Raw genomic sequence first — 14,930 nt, forward strand, 5'->3', positions numbered from 1 at the left:
TCCTTATAAATTCATACATGTTATCTCAGGGAAAAGAAATTGGAATTACATGGGTTGACTGCCATATGCAACTGTAACCTATATTTTTGCTATAAGTACATTACTTTGACAGTCACCTTTGATAATGTCTTGTACAATTATGTTTTTTTAATGCTGCCTAGAAACAATATTGTGAGAGGTGATAAAAATGTGAATTAAAAATAAGTTATTTTTAGTTTAAATACCTTTGAGCACATTGGATAAAGTAAGCAAATTAGAGTGGGCCTTTTAAGAAGTGATTTTAAAGCACTATTGTTGCATATTTAAATCTATATAGATAAGAATACTAACCGTTTCTTTAGTTATTCACAATGACACTTATGGTTACACTACTTGCTTTTCCCAGTATGGTTTGTGAAACTAAACTTAGTGCCTAGTTAAGAATGGCTAGAAGAATGCACGCAACTTTCCAAATGTAAGATAAGCCCATGCAATAAAGGTCACATATTCCAAGAATTGACACATTTGCTTTAATAAAATTGAAGAAAAAAACGACATGAAACAACATTTAACAAAGCTTTGCCATAAAAATAAATAAATCAGTAGCATTTCAGAACATAATGGACAAAATTAACCTAATTTCAATAGCTTTAGAAAACATGACTTAAATCAATATTTGCCATTCATTAAAAAAAAAAAAAAAAAAAAACACTACCACCATTTCAATGGAATTACAATCCTGAAAACTACTTTAAACTTCAAACTACTTCAACCTTCTTCAAACTTTCAGGTCCAAACTTTCACAAGCCAACTTAAACGTTATCTCGGCCAACTTTTTAATCTATTATTTTTCTAGGAATCTTTTGAACATTGCACAATTCACATGTTTTAACGATTGCTACACATTGGATTTGATTAAACAATCTTCAAAGTTATAGCCTCTTGCTTTACTCAGCATTTGCTTTATACTCATACACTGTGGTTTGCTTAATTTTACAGAGACTTAAGTTGTTGAAGGTATAACTGCAGCAATTGGCTCCAAATTACACAATCATCTAAAGTTGTATAACATGGGGCTCGAACCCACTATCTCTGTGTCAGAAGCCTGTCACTCATCTCATTGCGCCACTGTGAAGTTGTGTTTTTACTAAGATGCAGAAGGTCCATAGTTCAAGTGCATAAACCAACAAATATAATGACATAAAGCAATCAAATTTTTAACTATGATTTCAAAAGTTTTAAGCGTTTGGCAAAAAAAACGTATATTTCTGGAAAACTAGGTGGCGCTCTGTTCAAACTTCTCATGTACCTTCAGGACATGGTGTTGATGATCCATACTAAATTTTGGTATCTGTAATAATCGGTATCTGCGGATTCAACATGACACAAGGAATGCATTGATACCACATTTATGATTTTCTGACAAACTGTTCAAAAGTTATTGGCCAAAATAGCCATTTTTACCAGATCTCATGACCTGTAGGTGGCGCTGTTCCCAACTTTGGCATGGACACTCAGATCATGGTTTCGATGAAGCGTACCAATTTCCGTTTCGATTGATTAAACTTTGGCTGAGATACAGCCTCTGAATCAATTTTGGGTCAACCTCGTTAAGTTTGCAACATCATGACTTTTTTTTAACCAGTATGGGATGAAATTCTGTTCAGTCATGTCTGTGCAGCTCAGTCCAAAGATCATTTGAGCAAGTGTTTGGACAAAATTTGACAAAATTTGAAGGAGGAGTAGCAAAAAAACTGATTACTGTACTTTTCAAAATGGCCACTACTGTAATGGGCGGAGTCTTAATGTACGATATTGATTGCTATCATCATAATGAGTGGATTCAGGTGTATTAAGTTTAATTTTTCAAGATCTAAGGGTTCAAAAGTTATAACCATTTTAATGTTGAATTTTTGAACTGGTGGTGACGCTATAGAGTTGGTTCTAGAGACTCAAAATTTGGTCAAATTGGTATTCATGACCATCACTAAAAGTTTGTCAAATTTCATAATTTTCCTACTTGTGGTTCATAGGGCTGCCACTGACAACCATTCTGGGTGAAGAAGAACAATTAATTTTACATAAAAGCACTGCATGTTGTATGTGATAGCTTCAGATGAGACCATTCTTAGACACAACCCACGACGCGGGCGTGGCCCCTCCCACACTCTCAAACACCAATCAGCATGTTTTGATGCGTCATGAGTCATTTTTCTGCTATCAACCTTGTTGTTTTTAATTTTAAAATTTATTTAATTTTTATAACTCTATACATGCACTCACAAACACTACCAGGAACACTCCAATGTCATCAATAAAGTCCAGAGAACGAGGCACGGGCTGGTAAGGGGAAAATATAATCCAAGACCCAAACCTGAGGTCTGAGTCTGGTTGTGCACTGTCCATCGCACAACTGGCCGCTTCAAAGATAAACACAGAAATGGACCAAAATAATATCCAAAGTGATGTATAAAATTATAAAAAGAGGGCTTAAAGGCCATGGGTTGTGCCAATGTGGGCTGTTTTGCAAGAAAAACGAATGGTAGGTGTTAGAAAAGACGTAGAAGGGGACATATACGAGATACCAACGTCTGTGTGGACGAAGGGAGAGGTTAGGTTAGGGGAAAATAATCCAAGATCCGAGGCCCGAAGGCCCCAGAAATGGTTAGGCACTGGCCCACCTTCTGCTGACCACTAAAGGTGGCCCGGCGTCCAGGAAGGTATTGTAAAAAGGCAGTGTTTAATGTGAAGGTTTGTAATCACTACATGTCTAACCATAGTATAACTGTGACTTGTTGTCTCTATTTTTCTATTTCTCTTACAGGGCCCTGTTGGCGGACTGACCAGAACCGGATTCCAAGAAAGCGTGGTAAGTATTGTAAAATTTGTAAATCAAATGATGGTTATTGTTGTTTATTAAATTTTATTTTTATTATCTAACAGGAAAAGGGTAGCCATTGAGGTCTGGGTCCTGCCAGGCTGCTCACGGATGGTGTACCCTGCAGAGGGCTCATCAGAACAGGATCACAGGTAAGTGGGGTAGGTTTTAGTGGGTTTGATGATGTGTAAATCAAATGATGGTTATTGTGGTTTATTGGATTTTATTTTTATTTTTAGACAGGGCCAGGGTAGCCATTAGGGGCTCTATCCTGACGGACTGCTCACGGATGATGTACCCTGCAGAGGGCTCATCAGAACAGGATCACAGGTAAGTGGGGTAGGTTTTAGTGGGTTGGATGATGTGTAAATCAAATGATGGTTATTGTTGTTTATTGGACTTTATTTTTATTTTTAGACAGGGCCAGGGTAGCCATTAGGGGCTCTATCCTGACGGACTGCTCACCGATGGTGTACCCTGCAGAGGGCTAATCAGACCAGGATCACAGGTAAGTGGGGTAGGTTTTAGTGGGTTGGCTAATGTAGGTTAATCCTTAGCAGGTGTAAATTATGAGGGGTTACTAATGGTAGGTGTTAGTTGTGATGTGTGTGTGGCCGTTACAAAATGTCCTGCTTTGCACAATTGCACTAAAGTTAAAACAGAGAGAGAGAGAGAGAGGGGGAATATAAAGATGGAGGGAGAGACAATTTTAGGCCTCATTCAAGCCTCTTGGGTACACTGTGTCCAGGCGTTTAATCCAGATGCTCTCGGCTCTGAGCCTTTCTTTCAGGGACCAAGCCGGATTCGACTGGAGACACGTGACCCTAAATGCAGGTAGACCGTGGGTCAGAAAATGCTCAACCAAATGTCGTCGTTTATCGATTTTATGCATAATATTGTGCGCATGCTGATAGGCTCTGACCCTGAGCTCGTTTTTTGTCTGACCCACATATTGTCTCCGACATTTTAAACAAAAGGCAAGGTAAATACAGTTTTTTGTCTCATGCGTCAGAGGTCTGGGTATTTTAAAGATTTTTTTATTAAACCTGCTCATTACCCATTGTTTCTGTATGAAGTATTTACATCGACCCACCCTGCCCAGTGGAGCTGTTGTGCGTAGTTTGCTGTGTACCAGTCTGTCTTTTAAATTCAGGTTACGCTTGTACGCTGCGATGGGCCTATGGTGTTGCAGAACTTCAAGAAATTCTCCTTAACGGACCGGTTGAGAGAGACGCATTGTTTGGAGAAAAGTGCCGTAAGTGGGATAATTTTAGACCTTGTACGTGTTTCCACCTCGGACTGTTTTTTTGTTCTGTCAAAGGTTTTAGTAATTTTCCTCAGGAACCATCTGCTATACCCACGGTTTCTGAGGGCCTTGAAGAGGATGTTCATGGCCAGAAGAAAGGACGAAGGCTGCGAGCAGATCCTCTTAAATCTAAGGAGCTGTGATTTAATAATTCCCGTAAAGGTGTGTCTCGGGTGGAAACTGTCTCTATGCAATAATGAGTGTGTATCAGTGTCTTTAAAATAGACCCTAAAATCCAGCTGTCCCGTCTCAACAAATTTAGGTCCTTTATATGAGACAACATCTAGGAAGTTGACCTCTGACCTGTCCATAGTGTATTTGACCTTGATTGACTCCTGATGTGAGTTCAGGTGTGCAATGAAGGCGAGAAATTCATCCTCAGAATGGGTCCAGACACCCCATATGTCATCCAAGTAGCTGAAGTAAGCCAATGGTTTCAAGGCAGAGGAGGATAGAGCCGTTTGCTCCCAATCTGCCATGAAAATATTAGCATACGACGGGGCAAACCTTTTCCCCATGGCCGTACCTTTGATCTGTAAGTAAAATTTGGACTCAAACTCAAAATCATTTTTAGTCAAATTTATCTCCAAAAGTTTTAAAAGATGTTCATCCGGTCTGTGAGGATCCAGGTATTTAAGCATGAATTTCTTCACTGCTTTAAGGCCAATTGGTGTGTCAATATTGGTGTAAAGGCTGTCAATGTCAATGGTGAATAGCGACGAATTTTGTGGTATTTCTAGTTTGCCAATTTTATCGATGAAATCGTACGTGTCTTTCAGGTAGCTTGGATGTCTGGTGGATAGAGGGTTGAGGAAGTGTTCAATGAATTCTCCTGTGCGATATGTTTCACTGTTGCAGTCCGACACGATGGGTCTCCCCGGTGGGACCTCAAAAGGGACACTCCACTTCACAGGTTCTTTGTGGATTTTCGGCAACAGGTATAGTCTTCTGGGTCGTGGCGGTCCCTCACCCATAAGGTATTCCCTTTGTTTTGCACATATGATTTTCTTTGAACACATGTCACTCAAAATTTCCTCTATCTCACTAACAGTGTCGACGTAGATGGGCCCATCAAGTGGACGATAATGCTCAGTGATGGAGAGCTGCCTCAGACCTTCCTTAACATATTGCGTCCTGTCCATGAGGACTGTAGCGTTGCCTTTGTCGGCTGGTTTGATAACTATGGACTGATTTTGGCCTAACTCTTTTAGTGCTTTCTTTTCGCCCATGGTCAAATTGTGTTTATTCCCTAACCCCCAGTGTAGTTTTTTAAAAGCAAAATTGTCTGCTCTGATGATTTTCCCTATCTCTTTTGGTAGGCTGGACAGCGTGGGTTCCCAACCTGAAGGGTGAGTAAACGGAACTTTGGTGTTGTGGCTCTTTTTGCCCTCAAAAAATACTTCGAGCTTGAGTCTGCGGTGGTACGCCTGCAAATCCGCTAACAACTCCTTCTTATTGCAACTAGATGGGGTGGGTATATAAGAGAGGCCTTTCTGAAGGACTGAGGTTTGGTCCTCGGTAAGGGTTTGTTGACGATGAGTTTATGTGTGCCCCATATTTGGTTTTTCAAATTCAAAAGTTTAAATGGGATGCCCAATGTGTGAGAAGAGCCCTCGCTGTGGCCAGTCTCCAATGGATTCCGTCCTTCTCGACGTGGAAATGCGTGGATGCCAAAAGAGGGATAAAGTTAATGTTATTTCTGATAAAGTTATTCATCTGTTCAACCATATCCTGCTCAGCCTGTGGCAATGCTCTTGAGAAATTGATCAAGGGGACCACTACTTCCGTCTGAGGTAAGATTTTGCTCGCCATTTTGTAGGCCTTTTGGATCTCTGTGATAGCAGATATTCTATATCTCTGTTTACGATTGTTGATACCGAAAGAAAGTATCAGTTTCTCTGGTACTCTCGTCAATGCGGCCTTTTCCAACAGACCAAACGCGTGTTGGAACTTAGCGCCTGGGTAGCTTTCCACTTGGAGGTCAGGGTCGTCATGTCTAGGGAGCCTCGAGACGTTCGAGTCTCCAATGATGACAACTCTCTTTCTTAGGGTAAGGCTCCAATCCACCATTTTCCTATTTGTGTTTATGTGTCAGAAAGGTTTGTAGGAGGAAGTAGAGGATGGGCTACTGATCATTTGGGGTTCTATTGTGTCTGTGTCTGTTATAGGTATCTGCAACACAGGAGATCGTGCGAGTCTCTGGTCGCTGTGTTCACCCTGTTCTACACCTGAGTCTGAGCCCGGTTGTTGGAGCGGAACCGCTAACGGGTCAAATCCCTGAAGGAACCGTGTAAGTGGTGAAGGCGGCTTAATCAGGGTTGGCGGATCATCCGGAAGCCCTGTACCGCTGTGTTGGGAATGATCCGAAAAGGTAATAGGGGTAGACATTGGTGGAAAGGGGAACATTATATCGTCCCGTTCAGCCATCTGAGGGCTATTTGGGGTAGGGTTAGATTCTGGTGGGTTCCCCGGCTCCTGGGGTGGCACAGCAGCCATGGTAACCCTATCTATCACCTGCGGTTCTTCCTGCTGGGCAAGGGGGACCAAAACAGAGGTTTCCGCCTCTGGAGTCCCAGGGCGGCTCTGGGGTAAAGGGGCCACTACAGAAATTTCCGGCCCAGTTATTTCTGGGCAGATCTGGGGTGGCGGGATAGATAAAGAGGGTTCCGCTCCTTGAATTAGGTGACGGCTCTTATGTGTTTTCTTTCTCTGTTCGCAGGGTTGGGGATCTCCAGCTTGTATGGGCCAGGGGGTCTCTGGTAGGCCCTGGGGAGGTTCTTCCTCCTCAAAGGACCAATCTCCTCTCTGTGAGGAAGTGGCCGCTCCTGATCGGAGGGAGTGTGTGTGTTGATTTCCAAAAAATGGTCTGGAGCGAAGGAAATCTGAAATTGATGGGCGAGGAGCAGGCATGACCACCTCATCCTGTGTCTCTGTAGCACCATACAAATATTCACACCGGGCGTGTTGTTGTTGTTGTATCAGATCGTTCCGATAGGGACGTGATTCTTTCCTCTTTCTGTTATGCCCTTTCCTACTTTTTGTGTTCTGAACAGGAGGCCTGTATGGGCCTGCGACTGTTGCAAAATGATCACTACGATGGGGTGGTCTGTGTGGCTCCTCAACCTCATAAAAGTGCTCATTTTGTGGATCAGGGAAAAGTTTGGAGGACCCAAGCCTGGGCACCTCCCTGAAAGTGGCATTGTCGGATTGTCTATTTTGGTGCCTCTTAATGCTTGTGTTGTTTTTGTTTTCAACAGGAGACCTGTGGGGGTCTACGACTGTTCTGAGATGGTCTCTATGATGGGAAAAACTGTATGGCTCTTCCACCTCATAGAAGTGCTCCTTTTGTATCCCAGAGAAACGTTTAGAGGGCCCAGGCCTGGGCACCTCTCTGAAAGTGGCATTATTGAATTCCCTGTTTTGGTACCTATTATTGATGGTGTTATTTTTATTATTTATTACAGGGCGGGACTGTGGAGCTGCGTTAGTGGGTCTCCTGTATGGGAAACTCTGCTCCCTAGCACGGGGGCGTGCTGAAGTGTTACTAGGTGTGAACTGAAACCGTCTGAAATCTGGAGTACCACTGGTGTGTCTTATTTTTAAATGTGGCGTGGTTCTTTGTCTTGCACTGCCACGAAATCGCTCCATTTTAATCAAACTGTGTGTATATTTTTTTTGGAGTTTTTTATGGTAATATTTTTTTTATTTTTTTGGAGGATTTTTTTGATTATTTTTGTATAAATGAGAAAAACTCTCAATGAACAAACAAAACAATGAAAAATAAAATCAAATGAAAAAAAAGGAAATGGCCAATATATATGTTCAAGTCTTTCGCGACGTTTCGGTATAATATAATACCTTCTTCAGGCTGACTTGAACTTTTTTAGAAAAATAACTAAGTAAATTATGAAATATAGGAAGTGAACCAATATATACCAAATATATATACACCATATATATGAATAAGCTATAATATGTATAGAATACAATATATCTGTATATATATATCTCCTAATATATATCTAAATCACAATAATTCAAACAAGGTAAGTGTAGGCTTGTGAAACGACAACGCCTCCCCCCGGACGACCTCTCCTGGTCATCCAGTTAGATAGGAAGGACGCAGAAATGCACTGGCCGGCGCATGTTTCTGATGAGGCTGATCCACCAATAACCACAATGTTTTTAGTCTAGTATTACTTCCCCTATTTTTGTGTTTTTAATATTAAATAGCTTCTCATTTTCAGAATCCAGCTCTTGGCCATACCCGACTCACTCAGATCCCATTTTGCTCATCGGAAATCCTGACCGAGCCCATCCCCCCAAAAAGAGTTAACTCATGATTGCCTGATGATGTGAAAACGACAAGCTGGATGAATCTGTATTCTTTTCCTTATACTCTTGTGTTTATAGATAGTAGTCATATGTGGTTTTCTAATACACCTGTACATCTATACATCAAAAATATCATACATCACCTCACACATCAATACAAAGATGTTTGTGAGTGTTTATGTAATGTTATGATGACCAATGTTTCCGCTCTGCCATCATGTGCACGATTTTTAATATATTTAATCATGTTCTCCATTTTTAGATCTCCATCAATCATGTTGTAGATTATGTATTAATCAATCATGTTGTTAGTTTTTTAGAAAAAATATAATTGTATATCAATCAATCATGTTTGTGACTTATATGTATATATATATATATTTTGTATCTATATTTATTTGTATGTTTATATATTAATTATGAAAATCATGTATCACATTTGTGACTCATGTTTCCCATGTATGTGTATATTGTGTCTATATTTATTTATTTATTATGGAGATCTATATTTATTTATTACTTATGGAACTCATGTATTTATATTTATGTATTTATATGGAAATCATGCATCTATATTTATTTATAAATTGTGGAAATCATGCATCTATATTTATGTATTTATTATGGATATCATGCAACTTGCAAAATAGGCTATGTTTTAGTTATATATAATATAAGATTTTTTTGTATCTAATATATCAATCTTCCTAAAAGTGAGCAAATGTAGCACAAATGAAATATAGAGAAAAGTTAGTTAATCCAGCAGTCATGCCCTTATCTGGAAACCTCATTTTGGGATGTATTGGTGCATAGATGGGAGAGTAACTTGTACACCACAGGTCAAGGTCAGCACAGCGTCCACCCAGAGCCCAGAGACGCAGGCACGGGCTGGTAAGGGGAAATAAGATCCAGAGTCCGAACCTAAGGTACAAACCCGGTTATGCACTGTGTAGGGTATGGACCAATCAGACACATACTATTTATTCATTATATACAAAGGTTTATGAAACTCCTCACACAGCCCAAATGAACAAACACAAGTGAAAGAAACAGTGTCATGTTACAGGGCATGATAAGGAGATTTTACGACCTCCGAGGAATGTGGCCACATACTCAAGAGAGACTATGAAACAGAAACCCTCTTTAAAACAGACTTTGCTGCGTTAATCATAGACTAACTGATCTATAAATGAACATGCATAAAACTGTGAAAGAAACAGTGTAAATGGTTTACTGTCTCGTGTACTATTAGGTATATATTATGGTATGTATGTGGTTGAACAACCACCCAACGGTCAATATAACCTCACCTGTATCATGCTTCCTAGCAAATTAATCCTCATTTAATGACACACACTTTGATGTACATCACCTTCTCTTAGAATGCAATGTGAATTTGTTATGTCTATTTGAGCTTGAATGAACAGTCTAAGCATGCTAGGGACAAAGACCATAAATCAACTAAGAGCCGCTTCCCCTCTCGGACATGTCACCTTACTCATAGGTCCATTCAAACCTTAGGGGTTGGTTCTTTCTCAGGGTATATCAGAGGCAGGCAACAGTGACCGCCCTCTCTTAGTTTTTTCATCCAGCCGCAACACTGTTCTGGTGAGACTGGGGAGCCCCCTCCCCCTCCACGGGGGCCCCAGGGCCCAGCAGGCCTCGATTCCAACCAGATCCGGCCTCATGGAAAAGAGAGAAGACTCTCTCAAAAAGAACCAAGGACAATCTCAGGAGTTTTGGAACAAAGACTCCAACCAACAAAGACTCCAACCAACAACGACTCCAATCACCCATCCTTTTGACTTTCTCACTTTTCCTGGGTGCTCGGCGTGGCCTCAACAGAGTCCCAGGCCTTGACCAAACCAATCATGCGTTCCTGGAGAAAGAGAACGCTCAACCAACTTCCACTTGACACTGCCGGAACCATCAACGACTTCAATTTTCAACAACTTCAAGAATTGTTCCCATTACAAATGCAAGTATTCAATTCAATGAAATGTGAAAATGAAATTCTGATGGTTCTTCTCATAGACCCTCTTCCGGTTTCCAATTTCATCCTATCACTAACCTATTTATGTATTCATGTGTGTATGTTGTTTAGTTTATTTATATTCATATAAATATCTATATTTAGTTAATAAAACTTGTACATAATATGTATTTGGTTCTGTTTGCAATACAAGTCACTTTACGATCACGGTTTTTGCTACTGGCTCAAAGTGCTGTACAGGCGAAGAAATAATTATTCTTCTGTGGCCATGGAAGATACCCTTTTCTTAGAATAAATTAATAATCAAAATAGTTCTTTGCACGAACTGATTAATTGATTGTAATATTAATTCAGCCACATCAAGTTAATCCAATTAACTGACCCAAATATTTATAATTAATAATAACAAGATATTATTGATTATTAATATTTCCAAAAAAGCTGAGTTCCTTACATATATGGTGGAGAATTTTAAGGCATCGTATTAAACATTGCATGCAAGCAGACAGTAATCAATCATATGTTGTCCCATAAGTTTTATTAACATCTCATACATGCACGTACAAGTTTCTGGGTAAATCAGCAAAACTATAGCTTGAATATGCCTTCCTACGAATGGCAGAAAGTTCACAAATGCTATAATGCATATTTAAATCGTACGATAAGAAACTCCTGATATTAGCGAAGAAAGCCTAATTTCAGATATAAATCGAGCATAAGCCTTCTCTGACGAAGAAATCTCAGATTAGCCGCACGCATAAATGGTACCAGAACAAATTAACCTGATATGGACGAAGAAATCTCCATTTTCAGCATTTTTGAATGTGATCTGAGCGATGTTCCTCAATCACCGATTAAGGCCTTATTATGCGTTACGTCATTGTATTCATATTAAACCGCTGAAGCGCTCATATGAAACAATCGCGTCGAATTAGTGGTATAAATTCTAGCTTAGCTAACTAGTAATTTGCCATTGTCTGTGAAAGAATGGTGCTGTTTTGATTTGTTAAAAAGAGTCACTCACACGCAACGTCGTGTCTAAGCGAGAGACTCAGTGCAAACTGTCAGCACAGCTCCTCCGCTGCTCCGGCCGATCTGTGTTGTTGGTTTGCATTGCGTCCGGAATGCGAGCAGGCGTTCCTATCTAGTTTTTCTGACAACAGCTCCAATCTCACAGACCCTCGTGTAAACAAGCGACGGTTGTAGCCAATAGCTCCCTCAATCCTAACTTACACGCATGACTTACAAGTAAAACCCTCTACCTCGAGTGATAGTTTTAGCACCGCCTAAAAACTTAAACACGTTAGAGCGTAAAGTGTAACCTTAAACCAAAGACTATAGATTTTGCGTGATTTGAACTTAGTGATTTGAACACGAGTAATGAGAGTCAAAGTTCTTCGAGGCTTTGAATCAAAGGAGTCAACTGAGTCACAAATGATTCTTTGTTTGAAGCGCCCTCGCTGGCGACCCCTGCTGGTCAAAACAGTGGAAGTGTAGCGGAAACTCAAATCAACGGAACACCTTTTACAAACCAATCGCAAAGGTTTTATCAAAAGGTGTAATCAGGTAATGGCAATCCGCGAGCTAGTCAAGTCAAGTCAAGTCAATTTATTTATAGAGCACAACATAAACACAACATTAGTTGATCCAAAGTGCTTTACAGACGGTCAAAAATTAAAATTAAAAATTAATAAAGAAAACTATTAATAATAATAAACGAATAAAAGAACATTTCTACGTACATTTACACAGTGTACCATACACAGCGTCACTCAAATGCAAGAGTATAAAAATGAGTCTTTAGGCTAGATTTAAAAGCATTGAGCGATGGAGAGGCCCTGATATTAAAGGGTAAGCTGTTCCAAAGTTTAGGTGCAGCAACCGCGAAAGCTCTGTCGCCTTTTGATTTGCAACGTGAACGAGGAACTGATAAAAGAAGCTGGTTACAGGATCTTAATGACCTAGAGGTTGTATGTGGCTGGATAAGTTCATAGAGATAATCCGGGGTTGATTTTTGGAGAGCCTTATATACAAAAAGAAGGACCTTAAAATCAACTCTAAACTTGACAGGGAGCCAGTGCAATGAAACAAGAACAGGAGTAATATGCTCCCGTTTTTTTGTTCCTGTCAGCAGTCTGGCTGCCGCATTTTGGACCATCTGAAGCCGAGATAGAGTGCTTTGTGGAAGACCGACATATAGAGAATTACAATAGTCCAGTCTAGAAGAGATTAGTGCATGGATGACAATTTCAAGATCTTTTTGAGAAAGAAAATGTTTTACCTTTGCAACAGATCTGAGGTGGAAGAAGCTACTCTTTACAACCGTGTTCACCTGTTTGTCGAATTGTAGTGAAGGGTCAAAATAGACCCCTAGATTTTTTACATAGGGTTGTAAGCTATCACTGAGGGAGCCTAACCTACTTGTCAGAGTAGTATTGAGTGCAGTGGGGCCTAGCAGAAGCACCTCAGTTTTGTCGGTGTTTAGTTGCAGGAAATTGTTCGCCATCCAAATTTTCCCTTCATCAAGACATGATAAAAGGAGTTGTATAGAGAAATCATTTTCAAGTTTGATTGGAAGGTAAAGTTGTAGGTCATCGGCGTAGCAGTGATAGTTTATGCCATGTTTCTGGAGAATGGAGCCCAGGGGAAGCATGTAGAGTGAAAACAACAAAGGGCCAAGAATAGAACCCTGGGGAACACCATAAGTGACGGGTGCAGTAGGTGAGGTAAACGACCCGATATTTACTGAAAACGTCCTACCCTTTAAATAAGAGTTGAACCATTGTAATGCCGTGCCTTGAACCCCTACTGTATATTGAAGTCGTTTCAAGAGGATGTCATGGTCAATCGTGTCAAAAGCTGCACTCAGATCTAGCAGTAACAGAATGACAGATGACCCTGAATCAGTAGACAACAATAGATCATTTGTAACTTTAAGCAAGGCTGACTCTGTACTGTGAAGTGCTCTAAAACCAGATTGTAACTTATCCAAAATGTTAAAGGCATCTAAGTAAGAAGTAAACTGTGAGAGCACTGCTTTCTCTAAAACCTTTGAAATGAATGGGAGTTTAGAAATTGGCCGGTAGTTACTAAGAACAGATGGATCAAGGTAAGATCTTTTTAGCACCTAATATTGTTTAATATGAGGTGTCTTTCAAGGCATAATATCTTAGTAAACCGTAGGGCTCGTTTTATGAAAGCTTGACTTGAAAGTCAATCAGACCCTTTATCAAATGCGTCATTAAATGTGTACGAATCTATAAAGTGATACGAGATCACATAGAGACCAGATACACAATGGTTCACGAACCGTTGAAATTTAAAACAATTTCAAAACAGCTATGACGCGTAACGAAGCCCAGTTTAATAAAATCACGTGACCATAGCAGTGATACACTCCGAATGATTTGAGACGAATGATTCACCCTGGTGTCAGAGCTTCACGAAGCACGTCTCATAAGAGGGTTAAACCACCCTCTTCTCTCTCTCTTTCTCTCTCTCGACCCCTTCCTCTTGGTTTCACTTTCAGATTGAAACCCAGATACTTTGGGTTTTTATTTGTGTTTCTTTTATTTTTACTTAAATCTACCCCTATTTTATTTTGTGTATTTACACCTGTTGAGCCTGAATAGTCCTATTCAGTTAAATTGAATTTAATTAAATTGGGAATTTAATTAAATCAATTTGCTTAGTCAAGTTCCCCTCTAGTTACCAGAGCTATGAGAACACACAATGTTTACATACATTTTTTTATTTTATTATTTTATTTCAATTTAGTTATTTACGTTTGTTTCAGCCTGAATTCTTATATTCAGCTAAAGAAAAAAAGAAGGGCTTAACTAAATTTGAAATTTAATTAAATTACTTGATACGCTTCCCTTTCCTTTTAGTTTTCTTAGAGCTATAAGGACGTTCTAACTTTACCTTTACCTTATTTTAGATCACTAGTCACTATCCTCATCTTCTCTCTCTCTATAGGATTACAATATCTAGCGACTGTTGTTTCCATAGCGAGTTACACAGGTCATTAATATCCTACTTCCTGTCTGTGTTTTACCCATCCTCACTCCTTAGCACCAAGCTAAGTACATGAAGTACGGCTAAACACAAACGCACAGTAGGCCCCAGACAGAACTGGAAACACTTCCCATTGTTTCTTCTTCTTCTTTTGGACCTTGAGATGTCTGATGTGTCCCTGGTAGCTTAGTCTAACAGCAGCATAACCCATAAGTGACTCCTGTTTACCTATGTCTCCTAGCTAAACCTAAATAGGTAAAACACTCCTTTCTTCCTCTTCTTTTCTGGTTTCATCCCATTGTTTTATTTTGGTTTTGCTCTATCTGTTACTCTCGTAGCACAACATGTGAGAAGAACCATCAGCATTTTTGAGTAATAGGTTATGACATGTAAGAGCCCAGTCATCAGTCGATGCTGCTTAA

At 39.9% G+C, this 14,930-nt stretch overlaps 2 long non-coding RNA genes across 3 annotated transcripts; both read left to right on the forward strand.

Annotated features, from left to right (window-relative positions):
* The first annotated feature begins 4,048 nt into the window (after positions 1-4,048).
* LOC143718667 (uncharacterized) lies at positions 4,049-5,680 on the forward strand. 2 transcript variants are annotated; one of them, XR_013196479.1, is made up of 3 exons: positions 4,049-4,112; positions 4,199-4,325; positions 4,943-5,680. It is a non-coding gene; the product is annotated as an uncharacterized LOC143718667 (long non-coding RNA). The 2 variants fall into 2 exon arrangements; XR_013196480.1 differs by having other exon boundaries at positions 4,055-4,112; positions 4,179-4,325.
* An 18-nt stretch (positions 5,681-5,698) lies between these two features.
* LOC143718668 (uncharacterized) lies at positions 5,699-6,982 on the forward strand. The gene is made up of 3 exons (XR_013196481.1): positions 5,699-5,956; positions 6,096-6,213; positions 6,347-6,982. It is a non-coding gene; the product is annotated as an uncharacterized LOC143718668 (long non-coding RNA).
* Positions 6,983-14,930: the final 7,948 nt, after the last annotated feature.

Source organism: Siphateles boraxobius, unplaced genomic scaffold (assembly GCF_051911475.1).
Source record: "Siphateles boraxobius isolate OS27281-9 unplaced genomic scaffold, OSU_SipBor_1 61, whole genome shotgun sequence".
Lineage (NCBI taxonomy): Eukaryota > Metazoa > Chordata > Actinopteri > Cypriniformes > Leuciscidae > Siphateles > Siphateles boraxobius.